Source organism: Apostichopus japonicus, chromosome 14 (assembly GCF_037975245.1).
Source record: "Apostichopus japonicus isolate 1M-3 chromosome 14, ASM3797524v1, whole genome shotgun sequence".
Lineage (NCBI taxonomy): Eukaryota > Metazoa > Echinodermata > Holothuroidea > Aspidochirotida > Stichopodidae > Apostichopus > Apostichopus japonicus.
In genome coordinates, this window is record NC_092574.1 from 13,297,178 (window position 1) to 13,311,095 (window position 13,918).

At 38.0% G+C, this 13,918-nt stretch overlaps 2 protein-coding genes across 10 annotated transcripts in view; one reads left to right on the forward strand and one right to left on the reverse strand.

Annotated features, from left to right (window-relative positions):
• The window catches only part of LOC139980297 (protein furry homolog-like), a 67,972-nt gene extending 66,595 nt beyond the window's left edge, over positions 1-1,377 (reverse strand). For all 6 annotated transcript variants that reach the window (XM_071991851.1, XM_071991850.1, XM_071991849.1 and 3 more), the window contains exon 1: positions 1,243-1,377. The gene's annotated coding sequence lies outside the window, so the exon portion shown is untranslated. The remainder of the gene's footprint in view (positions 1-1,242) is intronic.
• A 6,023-nt stretch (positions 1,378-7,400) lies between these two features.
• Positions 7,401-13,918, forward strand: part of LOC139979368 (polypeptide N-acetylgalactosaminyltransferase 10-like) — a 44,623-nt gene continuing 38,105 nt past the window's right edge. For 2 of the 4 annotated variants that reach the window (XM_071990088.1, XM_071990089.1), the window contains exon 1: positions 7,401-7,675. The gene's annotated coding sequence lies outside the window, so the exon portion shown is untranslated. Of the gene's footprint in view, positions 7,680-13,918 lie in introns of all 4 variants that reach the window. The other 2 variants (XM_071990091.1, XM_071990092.1) reach the window with 2 other exon arrangements.

The window sequence follows — 13,918 nt, forward strand, 5'->3', positions numbered from 1 at the left end:
TCCAGTATGTTGGCGAAACCAAAACCACCCTCAAGAAGCGATTCTATGGTCACAGATCCACAGTCAACACCATGAAGACTGAGACCCCAGTTGGAGAACATTTTAACCTTCCCAACCATACCATTAACGACATGTCCCTACAGGGGATTGAATCCTTAGGTAGCCGTCCTGACCTAGTACGTATCAGCAGAGAGAGGCTCTGGATGCAACGCCTTCGTACCATTCAACCTCATGGGCTGAACATTCAGGAAGGACATGACTAACTTTCCTCTGTTCCCTACTCCTTCTCCCCTTTCTCCCTCCCCCCCCCCCTTTCACTCTTCCTCTCACAGCTCTCTTCCCCTCCATTTTTCTTCTCACCTTTCTGTCTTTGTCCCTCTCCAGTTTATTCCTTACCCTGTGCCTTTAATCCTCTCTTTTTCCCTCCACAGTTTATCTCCTTCCTCTCCTCTTCTCCTGTTGCTTTCTACTTATAATCCCCTTTCATACATCTCATTGTGTTCACCGTGCTCATTAACCTGTCTGTATTCTGTGCGTGTTTTTGTCCCCTCTGTTACTGTAACTTGTCATTTAGCCTCTGAAGAAGATCCTGCTAGGATCGAAACGTCAGGCCTACTTACTTTTACACAAGTTTATGACTACTAATAAATCAAATGTTTTATACATATTGTATTGGCCTAAGCTCTAGCCTATTCTATGCATTAGTGTGTTGTGGAGACATTATGACTGCTACTGTCACAAGTTACCAGTCTTACTTTTTGAAAGCGGTGGCTCCTTTTTAAGACAGTAATAAACCTTTAATAAATCTTTTATTTTTTTACATTTCCGTGAATGTTTTATGTTTTTTTTCCCAGTGATTTTTTTTAGTGCTCTTTGAAAGTTTTGTAATGTTCATGCAAGGGTGCATGTCTACAGCCATTGAATGAATGACTTTTGAAATTGTGGTTTGCATGTATGAAGGATTTCTAAAGCATTTATTTTATCAAGGTGTTGTCGTTGAATCTAGCTGAAATATGTATCGTGTGTGGGGGCTAGGCCTAGGCTAGGCTACATTGAACTTGTACTTAGGCCTATGTTAACTAATAAAATGTAGTCTTGCTGTAGGGCGATTGTACGTTGGAACGGCTTCATCACACATATTTCTACAGAACTTCAGAATAGCGTAGTCATGGAAGAACCAGATTAGCTTCATTTCAAAAGCTTAATTGTGTTTAAATTCGAAAAGATAAGCCATTCACTCACGTCTTAATAGGTATCTCATCAAGGCAGTAACTTGTGGACTTAAATCGTGAAAGGAATCCGCCAAAAATCTTCTTGTTCAGGCTCTGTTTACGTTTTTCCTTTTAATGATAATTTGGTCGGACTGCCAGTTATGGCGTCTTAAAATGCTAGAAAAGCCTCTTGCTAGATATTGCTTCGAAAGGTCAAACCACTATTTGACATAGGTTTGAAGCAAAGGTTTGGTGCATAACCCCGTGACAGGTATAAGGCCAGAAATCTGACCAAAGTTCTCTTAAGCTGAGAATGCCACTTGTGGGGGGGGGGGGGGACACCACACAAGCGTGAAAGTCACTGTTGTTTAAAGTATAAAATATTGAGGCATGAATACTGGGTGAACTACCACCATTTGTTTCACTGATGGAGGCGGAATGGGTTCAGATGTTATGTGATCATGTCGTGTTGGACAGGAGGGGGGAGGGGGGGTCTAAAGGGAGGGGTTCAAACTTTTTTGCTCCGATTATATCCCCTTACCAACTTCGTCTATCCACAATGTTCTCCTCATTATACTATAATTAAAAATATAAAAATTAACAAGCCTCGTGAAACAATTGATGACATTTTGTGGATGATTTCGGTTTAAAGGTAGGCTAAATTACGGTAAGATAAGCTGAACAGGATAGTCCTTATTTATTTATGCTTCGCTTTCTTCTCTCCACAGTCACTGTAAGGGCCCATCCGATGAACGAGAGTGCACCTCGATCAGTATCTGGGTCCATGCAGCATCACTGCATGCACAAGAATTGTTAATGGCTCTTTATTGGTTTTCGAACTTTAAACTTGGCTGCGTGGCGGATACATTATACCTTCACCATGCATTCTTCTTCGGTTGATGGGTATCGTCATTTTATAGCTCATCATGTTGATCATTAAAGATAGGGGTGGATTAATGTGGAAGGTCCGTAGTGATCGTAACATATGCTGGACGATATAGAGATCAATTTCCCTGCATATGCAATAATTGTCATTGCACAAGCTTAGATGGGAAGGGGGGGGGGTACCGTGGGCAAACTGGAGTCAAAGGTGATGAATTAGCCGCCTATGGTGGCACCCCTCCTTCCCTGTGAAAACATGCTCTGGAACTTATTTGTATCTGGCCAGCCTTGGGTCGCAGAATCTTTTAAGGCTTGGTCTGATAATAAAGCTGACCGTTAATTTAACATACTAGGCAGTCTAGGCAAGTTACATACAGTTACATATTGTATTGATAAAACTGGCAAAGGCAGTTTGTAGCATTTGAAGCCATTTTATGATACGTATAGAGATCCAGACGAACCGAAAGTGATTTACTAGTGATATACCGTTTTATGGTGCTGAGGCATTGACTTGCACAGGCTTAGGAAGGCTGGATGGGGAGTGCAAACTTAACCCCCCCCCCCAACTGATTTAGGTAGGGACATAGTGGCTGTGGGGTCCGTTGGAGGGGACTGTGGGAGTCCTCAGGCTCCAGTAAAAGAAATACTCAAAGTTTAGACGTCACTATAGTAATGCATTCTGAGTCATTATTCGACTATAAATAAGACATAATTAGCTTTAGGCGAAACATTGTGCTAATAAATACTTGTGAATGTTGCATAGCATGTGCCCGCCTCCCAGCTAGAATGGAGTGGCGGTGGACTCCGGCCACGCCGCTGGCACTGCAGCTTCAACTTTGGCAGTTACAGAATATAATTTATTTGGAACACTCTTGTTTGTGTGTATATCAACGTGAAAACTGTCATACGTGGATGGAGTCCAAGATCACATGTTCCCATTCCGACTTGAAGGCCCAATAACTACATTTGTATTAGAGTTCCTTTATAAAGCAACTCTAATTTGTATTAGAGCCGTATGTCTATCACATAAATTTCTGTGATGTCTATAAACGGGTCTGACTTGTATTATCGTCAAAATAAAATAAAACTGTTAGCAAACTGCTTATCCACTAGAGAGCCTGTGTAATAGAAAGTGTAAAAGTAAGTTGGCCTGACGTTTCGATCCTAGCAGGATCTTCTTCAGAGGCTCTGAAGAAGATCCTGCTAGGATCGAAACGTCAGGCCAACTTACTTTTACACATTGTATTATCGTCATTAGTTAGATCAAAAGCTTCATTTTCTGTACAGCGCCCTCGCTCCATCGGCCATCATATGTATAAGCCTTGAACTGAGAAATATCGAGTGGTTGGTTCAGACCATGCCTGACGAAAGGGAAGGACGTCAAGGGATTCATTCCTGGGACCGGCGGTCAATGAAGGAGCCCGGAGATGTGTGAGGAGGGCCTAGAAAAGTTTTAGATAAAAAATAATATATTCTCATTTCCATAATAAACAAATAAACAATGTGTAAAACTGTATACTGGTTATTCACCCGACTTGAAGCTGCATATTGCCCGACTGAAAGTGCCCCAACTCAACTTGGGTAATGTCACTACAGTGAGTGTGCTTACGACTACAACTGATTAAAGTAGTTTAGCCATTTTTAAGTCGCATCGAGTTCCGTCGGGAAAGCTGAACACTTGAGAGTTTCCTAACTACATGGCAGTTGTCGACGGTCGCTCAGTGTGCTCAAGGGCGGCGGAAGCACTTTTAATCTGGGGGGGGGGGGCACCGACATCAAAGGGCACTTTGCAGAAATTCGATTGGACTGATGCAGCCTTATATTTAGTACCCTTTATAACTCTTATTGTATTATCTTATTTGCGTATACACATCACTCCATCAACGCCTCCCCCCCATCCCCTTTCAAGGAAGATATGCATATATACTAGCACTGCAATATCCAATGTGCAAATTGGGAAACAAGGATTATGTTAATATCTTAACAAATTTTTCCCATTTGAAATAGCTTTGAGTTTTACCCACAGAAATTCATTAAAAGTCAGGGGCGTAGCCAGGATTTGCAAAGTTGTATGCACGACTATCTGTGCTTAGCGCCACCATCAGTTGGCGCGGAGCGTACAAGAAAATTTTTGGTTTTACAAACCCCTCAAATGGCCGGAAACGGCCCTTCCCGAGTGTTCATTCTGGTTCCCTGGCCTCTTGCTAACTTGAGACACCTAATTTGTATGTAGAAAAAGAGCACATTTTTAACCTGAGGAAAAGTGGGGGGGGGGGGAGCACGTGCCCCCTGTGCCCCCCGGTTCCGCCGCCCTTGAGTGTGCTGAGATTGACAAACAGAAGTATAGCGACGTGTCATAACATTTTTGCTATATATTTACAGTTAAATATATTCAATAATTTAAACATATATACTTTTGTATTGAGCCCGGTTAATTGAAGGGCCTATTTGATTATTCAAAGGGGTTTTAAACAGCACATGGGGCCATTTGACGTACGTCATTGCACTAGCCTCCTAAATAATATTTTTGATGGGCCTAGCAGCAGATCAAAAGAAGCGGTCAATTGGGATATCTTGATGAATAAGCAATGCGCCCAGACACCGACGCTCCGGACTAGTTATACACCGCTAGGCAAAGCGTTAAATGTAACCCTATTTGCAAATTGAAACTTCATCCCTTTCGCATTATCTGGTACAATTTGTACACGTTTGATAATAACCACGTTACTAACATGAGGGCAATTTTATTAACCAACAGTGACCTGATATCGTGCACGCCCCACTTCGAAATAAGATATATAGTCAATGGTATTATATTTTTCGTATATCAGCCCAGACCAGTAGAAATCACATCGCCGCAGGAAAAGAACATATCGGTATCATGTCTTCCCAATATAGTCGATTAGTTACATAGGCCTATATATAATCTTTACGTCTAGTGGCGCCAATAGAATTAATTATGACCGTAGCTCTCTAAATGAGCGCCGCTAATTACATTTTCACATAAAATTTGCATGACAGATGAGTTGGGTTTACACTAATTTAACTTATTAATTGGTAACGTGATACCGGTATGTACGAGTACACCATAATTAATGTTCAAAACTTACACTAATTTGTTTTCTTTCAATGCATCAGATAAACCTATATCGGAACGTTAATTTCCCCCTTCACCAGTTGTCTCTAACGAATAATCTAACTGTTATGCCCCCCCCCCCCCCCCCGTTGTCTATAAAACAATGAAGTTTTACGTAATTTACGTCAATGCGTCTCAAAGCATTGGAAAATGTATAAAATGAACTATATGTAAGTGAAAGGAAGTGTCATTTAAATGTAATACAGAACATTGTTACACCTCTCATTTTCATAAACCTGCATGGTGGGCGTTTCTTGATGTCATAATTGAACGATGAACCAGGGAGATGTTATCGATAACAATAACGCCACAATCAGTAAATTTCACAAATTTCAAAAAATATATATAAACTTGCATGTAGGCCTACACGTAGGCACTCGTGTACTGGATTAATTAAGGCGATGGCATATAAAGCAGCAATTCATGAAACCAATATACATGCAGCTAAAATAATGAGAATTTTTCATCCAGGAGAAATCCATGCACGGTGTTCCCATCTGAAATGCTCTTCCAATTGGTAAAATTTTCCAAATGAGCTAAAACTGTGAATTGGACAGTCGTGACCCGACGTAATGTAATGAAAATGATGTTGCCATTCGGCTTCTCCCTCATGAATGTGGCTGATGATGAGTGTCGTAAAATAACAGCTTTCCATAGACCGATGTTATAAAGCACTCATGGGAGTCTGCAGGACCAACTGAACAGACTGATGCCAGGACTTACAAGAACATTTAATATAGTAACACTAAGACAAAATATAACTTGATGTGTCGTTGAATACTGGACAATACTATAGTATTTATAAATACCTTTTCCCCCGACAATTAGTCAATCATTTTCAGCATGGTATATCTCAGTAATGAATAACAAAAAAAAAAACATTTATGAAGCTTAATTGTTCATATGTATTCTTTTATCTAAATATTCTCAAAAGATGTTTCTTCTTCTTCGTCTTCTTCTTCTTATTTTTTTTTATATCTTTATGATAGAGTCAGATATGTTCATCATGTAATTATTCTTCCTTGTGTCAACTTCCAACTGCATATCCGGATGAATCGGATGTCTTTTCATTCTATTTGTATTAAAGTACCAGCTGCGTGGACAGTAATTTGGATCAAGTGACAACGCATATATAATCTTGTCATATAAAAGGTTACGCTAAATGTTATAATGACATTTAAGTTATAGAATTTTGTCACTTCTATGTCGCACTTCATTTGGGTTGATGCTTACCGGAAGCACACAAAACACATTGAACTACAGGAGTGATTGCACCACACACTTAGACTTGTTATAGCAGGGGCGAATGGCCTAGTGTATTCCTATTTTGGGGTTGGGGGGAGGGGGATGTGCCGGGGTGGGTCACGGTGTTTTTGCAAGGCATCGTGCATATGGCCTGGAAAAAAAGGAAAAGCAACTTTGCTCCTTTTATCATCTATAGCGATCCGGCCTCACATTGGAGCCCCGTCGTAGAAGCCTAGATCAACGTTTGTGGATACAAACAGGAGCACTCATTGTCTACTTAAATATTTAGCGGAATAAGCCCCCAGGCCCGTGGTTACGCAACTTGTAATACTCCGGGATCATGAAGTGAGATTTGACAAAAACTTGACATAATGTCTGGCAGCGTGCATATATTAGTTGATCCATGATTTGAAAGGACGAGATGTGGCCCGGCTGGAAGTCTTCGAAGCCGACTCCCATTTAAAAAGAAATAAATTAGGAATGGTGCATTCTGAAGTATATTTAGGCTATATAAATTAGGGTCGTATAATTAGGTCTTCACACAAGTTTGTGCTAATAACTACGTTTATTTACACTTTTATGTGAGGTTCAAATGGGGAAGGTGTACATCCAACCCCCGGGTTCTGCACAAGATAATCCCGTACCATTCCCTGCTTCCTTCCTTCCCTCCTTTCCTCCTTCCCTCCTCCTGATCCACCTCCCCAACCCCCCAACAAAAGAGCAGAAGATTGATTACAATTTGATATCTTTTTCATGTTATAGGTTGTGATGTGTGTTCGAATGCATACTGGGATCCACCACAGATTGGTTGCAACGGAATGGAAATGTATTTCAATATGTGGGATTTGTATCACGTTAGCTAACATATATAAGAGCACAATTAAAAAGCTGTGAATCGCTGCCGAAATCAACAATCCCGGGAGACATTAGAATAATACTCCTTCGCAGTAACATGCTCACCTTCGCCATATCGATCTTTTTGCATGATGTGCACTTCCGATACTAACGAGTAACGGTGAACTTCAACAAAGTGCAACAAGCCATGCATACACAGTACAGCTAGTGAACAACAAACGAAGAACTGAAGAGGACACAAACTTCGCTAGACCAGCTGATCAGGAAGTCACCGTAAGCAACGGTAAATGGTCTCACTGGAAGGTAGGGCTTACTCGAAGAACCATTGGCTTTTAGAACAAGGAAGGTAGGTAAACGACTAAGGCAGAATTTGTTATAAATGTCATCTGAGATTTAGCACGTACCGCGTAGATATACCATCTAATTTTTGGTTAAATTTTTACCTTGTTTATTCATTGCCTCAACTTTCGCATAACTGGTGTCTTGTTTAAAAGTCTGTGCGAACGTGGAAGTGTTAAGTGTCTGCATACATGCATTTATTAACTAGTAGTAATGTACTTACTAAGTAGGCCTACTGGCGAAGGAGGTAGCGGTTTCTAAGACAAAGACAGTGCATTCCTTGAAAATTGCGTGTAATACACCATTTATTAGCATGGTCCACCCCAATTTAGAGGACTCCTAAGAGTCTCCTATTGTGTTTGACGTCTGACGTTAAAAGTTAAAGCAAGTTTCACTACAAACTTGTTAATGATTTTGGTACCAGTACAAAAATGTAAACTTTTTTTGTGTTGGTTAAAGAAAGTGATCATGGACAAGCCTAGCATATTAAGGTCATTTTTGCTACTTTCAGAGTGTATGGTGTGATAGCAAAATTGTTTATAATATTTTCATACACTTAAAAGAAAAAAAAAGAAAAAATTCTAACTGAGGACAACTGCATCAACATAAGCTGAAATGTGTAGAGGACATTAATTTATGAATTTCATTGCTTAGTTGTGCAATTTAAGGTTGCTAGTATCCCTAACAAATTCTCTGAGGAAAAAGCAGGTTGCTCATGTACACAAGCTAAAATATTGGTGTTTCCCTGATTCTGTATGTCAGTGTGACATTTTCTGCGTAATGATGAACGTTTTCGACTGTCAGCAGTGCAATTCATGCAATGCAATAGGTTTGAGTACAAGAGATGGTGCATTTAGAGTCACCATCCCTAGTACTGAAATTTCTTAAGTTTTCCAATACAGTGGTCAAATCCAGTACTGTGTCAGTGTGTAAAGCAAAGTTGGATATGCACTTGTGAGTCGGGACTGCCATAACTATACCCTAAGCAAAGTACTTTCATGCAAAATCCTTTCCTTGTGGCACCTTTGGTAACTGTTGATGGAACTTTCCTGTGTGAAGTCTGAATTCACCCAACCATATGGTTGATGTGTAGAACTCATGATGTTGGGACATTTGGTCACTTTTTCAGATCTAGAAAATTATAGTAACAAATTAAGAGCCTACTGGTTGTGAATGCTATCACTTTGTGCAGTGTTTTAGGACTCATTTGGGGACAATTAATGCCAAAAATTGTCTGTTTTTGATGTTGTTAATATGTTCATACTCTTGCTGATCTGCCTGCTATTGTTTAAGTTTTGACAGCAGTTTGCAACTCACCAACAATTAAAACCTTTTCTAACCATTTGCTCAAATCAGGGTGTTTCCATAGATACCATTTCTTTGTGTGTAAATATGGAATGGAATATACAAGGCTGGTTTGTGGAGCAACTGTAATTATAAATTTTAATGCTGAATAGCTTAAAAATGATATATTAGGACATCATCGGAATGTATGAATTTGCACAGGTTTAAGGTCAAAACCACTTCTTCATAGCATAAATGAACAATTAACACCTTTTCTAATCATTTGCTTCAATCATGAAATTTCAATACCTTTTTGTGTGTGTAAATGACTAAATGTGGTATGAAACTCCTCTTAAATACAATGCTGGATCAAGTGGAGCCACTGAAATGGTAATATTTTATGCTACTTAGCTTTAAATTAATAGGAAAATAATGAAGTAAGAAATAGGGTTGAATGAATTTGCACCTTTATGTAGACTCTTAACCACATCTTTGTAAATTTTGGCACAGTATATATGGTGCAGATATGATCATTTGAAATTTGATGACATTTTATGAATACATCTGGCGATAGCATAGTTGTAAACATGATCAGGCTGCTTGTGAATTTTTGTTGTTGTGATTTTTTGTAATCTTTTAACCATTGAATTTCCGCAGCGGAAAGAGTAGGAGTATTAAACAAAAAAACATTATTGACGAAAGTACAGAGCACATTGACAGCTTAGCAAACATTCCAAATGTGCTTTAAGCAAACATTCTGAAAGGAGTACCTTTTATACAAAAATAAATCCATCCAGCAGATTATAAAAGCATTTGTAAAGGTTTTGGAGACCACCTGCCATGATAACATTAAAGATAACCTACTGTACATACCTTGATTGACATCCTGCTGTGAGAAAGGGTTTATCCCTGAGTCAAAATATGTTCTATTCAATCGACCATATCTCAAGATAGGATACAGGGTTTACAACTAACAGTGTGAACTTGTTTTCTCTTTAGGTCAGTGTTCACAATGTCTGCCACTGGAATGACCCTTTAATCTCATTGTTTAGAACTCAGAAATATTAGTGCAGTGTTAAAGTTTGCAATTTATGGATTAACAAGTGTTTTTGTTTTTTGCCAAGTACTGTACATGAATGCTATTGATGATGTCACAGCTTTCACAGTAAGGCATTGTCTGCCATTTGGTTACATGATATCGGTTGTGAAAGTCAGAAACACACCCAATGCAGGTGTACTGTCTGCTCGTGTTGTCTGATCAGCATTCGATGCCACTAAATTGGCCTTCTTGTTCGGATGACCAAATTTTGCTTTTTGCATGACCTACTGTAGTTAAAGGTTACTGGGTAATTCCTTAAAATTTTACTCCTGCTGACCTTGTTTGTTTGTTTTGTGAAATATCTGCAAAGTAATTTAATCCAATGCAATATGTAAAATGGAGAAGGAAAGTGCATCTAGTTTTAAATGGTTCATGTACACTGAATTCTGAAGCAATATATCTGAGAATGTCTAACTAAAGTGTAGACAAATTTGAAAATTAGTGATGCTTTCATAATTGTTTGTCATGTTTTGTGCATGTTTTCTCTCTCTCTATAGAAGAAATAGCTCTGATACCTTTTAATATTTTGGATATTTTACCCTTTCGATAGCTTAATTGCTGTGATGTCCTCGAAGGCAAAATTATCCTTGCTCCTCTCAATCCTTAAATTTGAGTCCTGGAATCCATCTGCCACCATCACATCCTACAATTAAATCAAACCATTTATGAGAAAGGAGAGAAAAAAATAAACTCCCAAAACCTCCAAAACAATTTAATCGTTTGTCAGTTTGTGAAATGTAATTGGTAAGGGCAAACTAAGAAAAGATAGAATTGGTTTATTTGATGGATTTAGAGCTGATGTAAATTTACATAATTGATTTTCAACTGTTGTTACATTAGAGTGGTACCAGATGTGACTTAAAACTCTACCTAAGTGTGTTTAACTTGTGGACTAATATATAGCACGATTTTGCAGTCTTAAACGTGATCTGATTTGTCATATTTACTCTTAAAAGTTTTAATTTACACAGCTGCTTTTATTTGGTTATCATTTGTAGAAATGATATGAGAATATATAAACAGAATTTTGGTTCCGTTAGAACTCATGTGACTGGTGTATCAGATTAGCTAACATTAGCAAGCTCATATTTATTTGGATGCTTTAATGGTGCATAGTTATATTCATTTTCTGTGTCTGGGGATCGTGATTGAGAAAACAAGCCATTTAAGCAAGCCATAATTTAAAATTGCTGAATTAAGGTTTAGAAGGACATTGCAATGATATCTAAACACATGATTAAATTGTAAAATTGTGAAATCTACCATTTTGAACACTTTTTTGTACTGTTTCATTTCAAATATGGACAAAGGATTATTTTGTACACTCTTAAGTTTCTTAAGCACTATCTTGACAAAGAAAAAAGATAAATGAATAATGAATACAAAATGTTAAGAATCTGAAATAACCATTTTGAATATTTAGAACCATGTTGATAAGACATCAGATGTCAGAAAATTACTGAATCTATCTTGAATACACAGTGCAAAGTTAGAAATGTACCATATTTAATAAGATACAGTAATGGTGACCAAATGGTGAAAAATCTGTGAAGTACTGTTTTGAACAATTACCGTCTTGCAAAACACATTGAAAATTGTGAACTTAAATATCAAAATGGATAAGAATACGATCCATTCAAGATGGTAAAAACCAGTAAAATTCTGTTTTTTGCATAGAGGACCAGTTTGTCTACACTAATGAACAGTGCTTAAGGGATAGAGGAGGGGGCTTCTCATACAGGCTTTAAGGCCAGGGAATTTATATAGTGCATCAAGATATAAGAGCAAAACACATGTTCAATTTCCAAAAAGGTTCACTCAGATACACAGACAGTTTGACTAAGTATGCCATACAGTGTTATTGAGCACTAGTGGTTAAGAACCTTTGTTTAATATTATTGATTAGGAATACGTTTATGGTCACAATTTTTGTAGCGTACAGCTTTCACCTCAATTATTGATTATATTTGGATGAAAATGCTCTTGTGATGCATACAAAACTATGCTATGTATACATCTTTGACCTTGTTTAGGGACTGAGTCAACTTGTTTAGTATGGTGTTATACTAAATGTCTAGAGGAATTTATGACAGAAATCTACCAATGTTAGTGATTTAAAAATTGGGGTTGGTCCTCATCTCAAGTCACTCTACCAGTAGGAGACATTATATTTACTTCGTTTCTTGCTTACCTGTCTCCCCATAACCTTAGCGTCTCCTTCTACCGTGCCTGGAATGAACTGGTAACATTTTAACACTGTGCACCCTCTATGACCTTAAATGTATTAGACTGTATTGGTTTAGTATAATATATATAATATATAATATAACATCTGCCACATCTGTTCAGCTTTAAGTTTTCTAGTACTCGAAGATTTGAAGGCAAATCCCCCATCTTCCTAATTAAATAGTTTTCCATGAAAATAAAACTTGTTAGCAAATTGAATTTTGGAAGTTAATGTCACAATTTGCAATTGATGAGAAACAGGGACTTCCATTCTGCCTAGATGGACTTGTTAATGGTTACAGTAGTTAGATACAGTATATCCTGCCTTACATGCAGTTAAAGCCTCTCAAAGTGGCACAATACTGTATCATCTCTGGTTTTATGTAATGTGAGAAAGAAATTAATATGCCGGTTTTTGCATTTGGAATATATATATACTTACTTAATATTTGAGTTGCCATGGAAACGATCTTATAAATCTGCCATATGTGTAGACTTTTAAAGTTAAGGGCTCATACATTACCAATTAAGTTTTTCATTTTTAATGAATTTTTTCCTACACCACCAGTCCAGATTTTCTTTTTAATTTACAACCATCACTTTTGTGCTGTGGGGGGGGTCTAAGTGGAGCGGGGTCCAAGTGCTTCTAAGACGCAAAATGGTGCAATGTTTTGCAACTTTTTAATAAATTTCAGCTGTTTAGGTTGTACTTAAATGTATTGTACCCTACAACTTTTTGTAATATTCTGTGTGCCGGTGAGGTTGGGGGCTGAGTGTGTGGGACAGGTACTGCATATAGATTGCCTGATTACTGATTACTGTAGTACTGATTTATATATGTTGAAGCATTGTGTATGGAAACCTTGCGCGTGAAAACCTTGCGCTGCACATGATTTATTACTGCAATGAAAGATAATTTAGCTTAATGGTACTTGGCTTCCTCGCTTACTGTACCTGTCTCCTCGTAACCTCATTACTCTACCTCTAATGTGCATTCATTACAAGTAACGTTGACTTTTGTAATTCATTGCTTTGTGGGGTACAACAGAGACTCTATTACCAAAGCTACAGTATATTCAGAATTCAGCTGCTACAGGTAGACTAGTTTTTAGGATGCCTAAACATTTAAACATAAGCCCCATACTTTACTTAAATACCAACTTCACTGGTTGCCCCTAGAGCAGAGAGCTATATTTAAATGGTACTTCTTATTATTGAGCGTGCCCTTGCTACGGGATGTCCTTTCAACTTATGAATGTACAGCATTATTATTATGAAAGATTATTATTAGTATTATCATCACATCCTTGTCCTCATAAGAAATTTTGCAGTACAAAGTTTCGTTTAAGACTTGGGTTACTGTGTTGTTAGTTTTGAGAAACTGTTACTAATTGATTCTTTCAATCCTGCAGCTGCAATTTCATTTCATACTGGTCAGGGAAATTGTGATTAAATTTGCTGGCAGGCTCTACTCACAGTGAACCACAAGCTTTTAAATATAAACTACAATCTCCTCATTTATTTTTGGCTTTATCTTTAAATCCCACCCAAGATTAGCCAATATATCCTAAAGGTAAACAATCTCCTCATGTAACGAACTTGTTTCCACACATATTTGATACTTGTGAAGAGCAAGGTAGG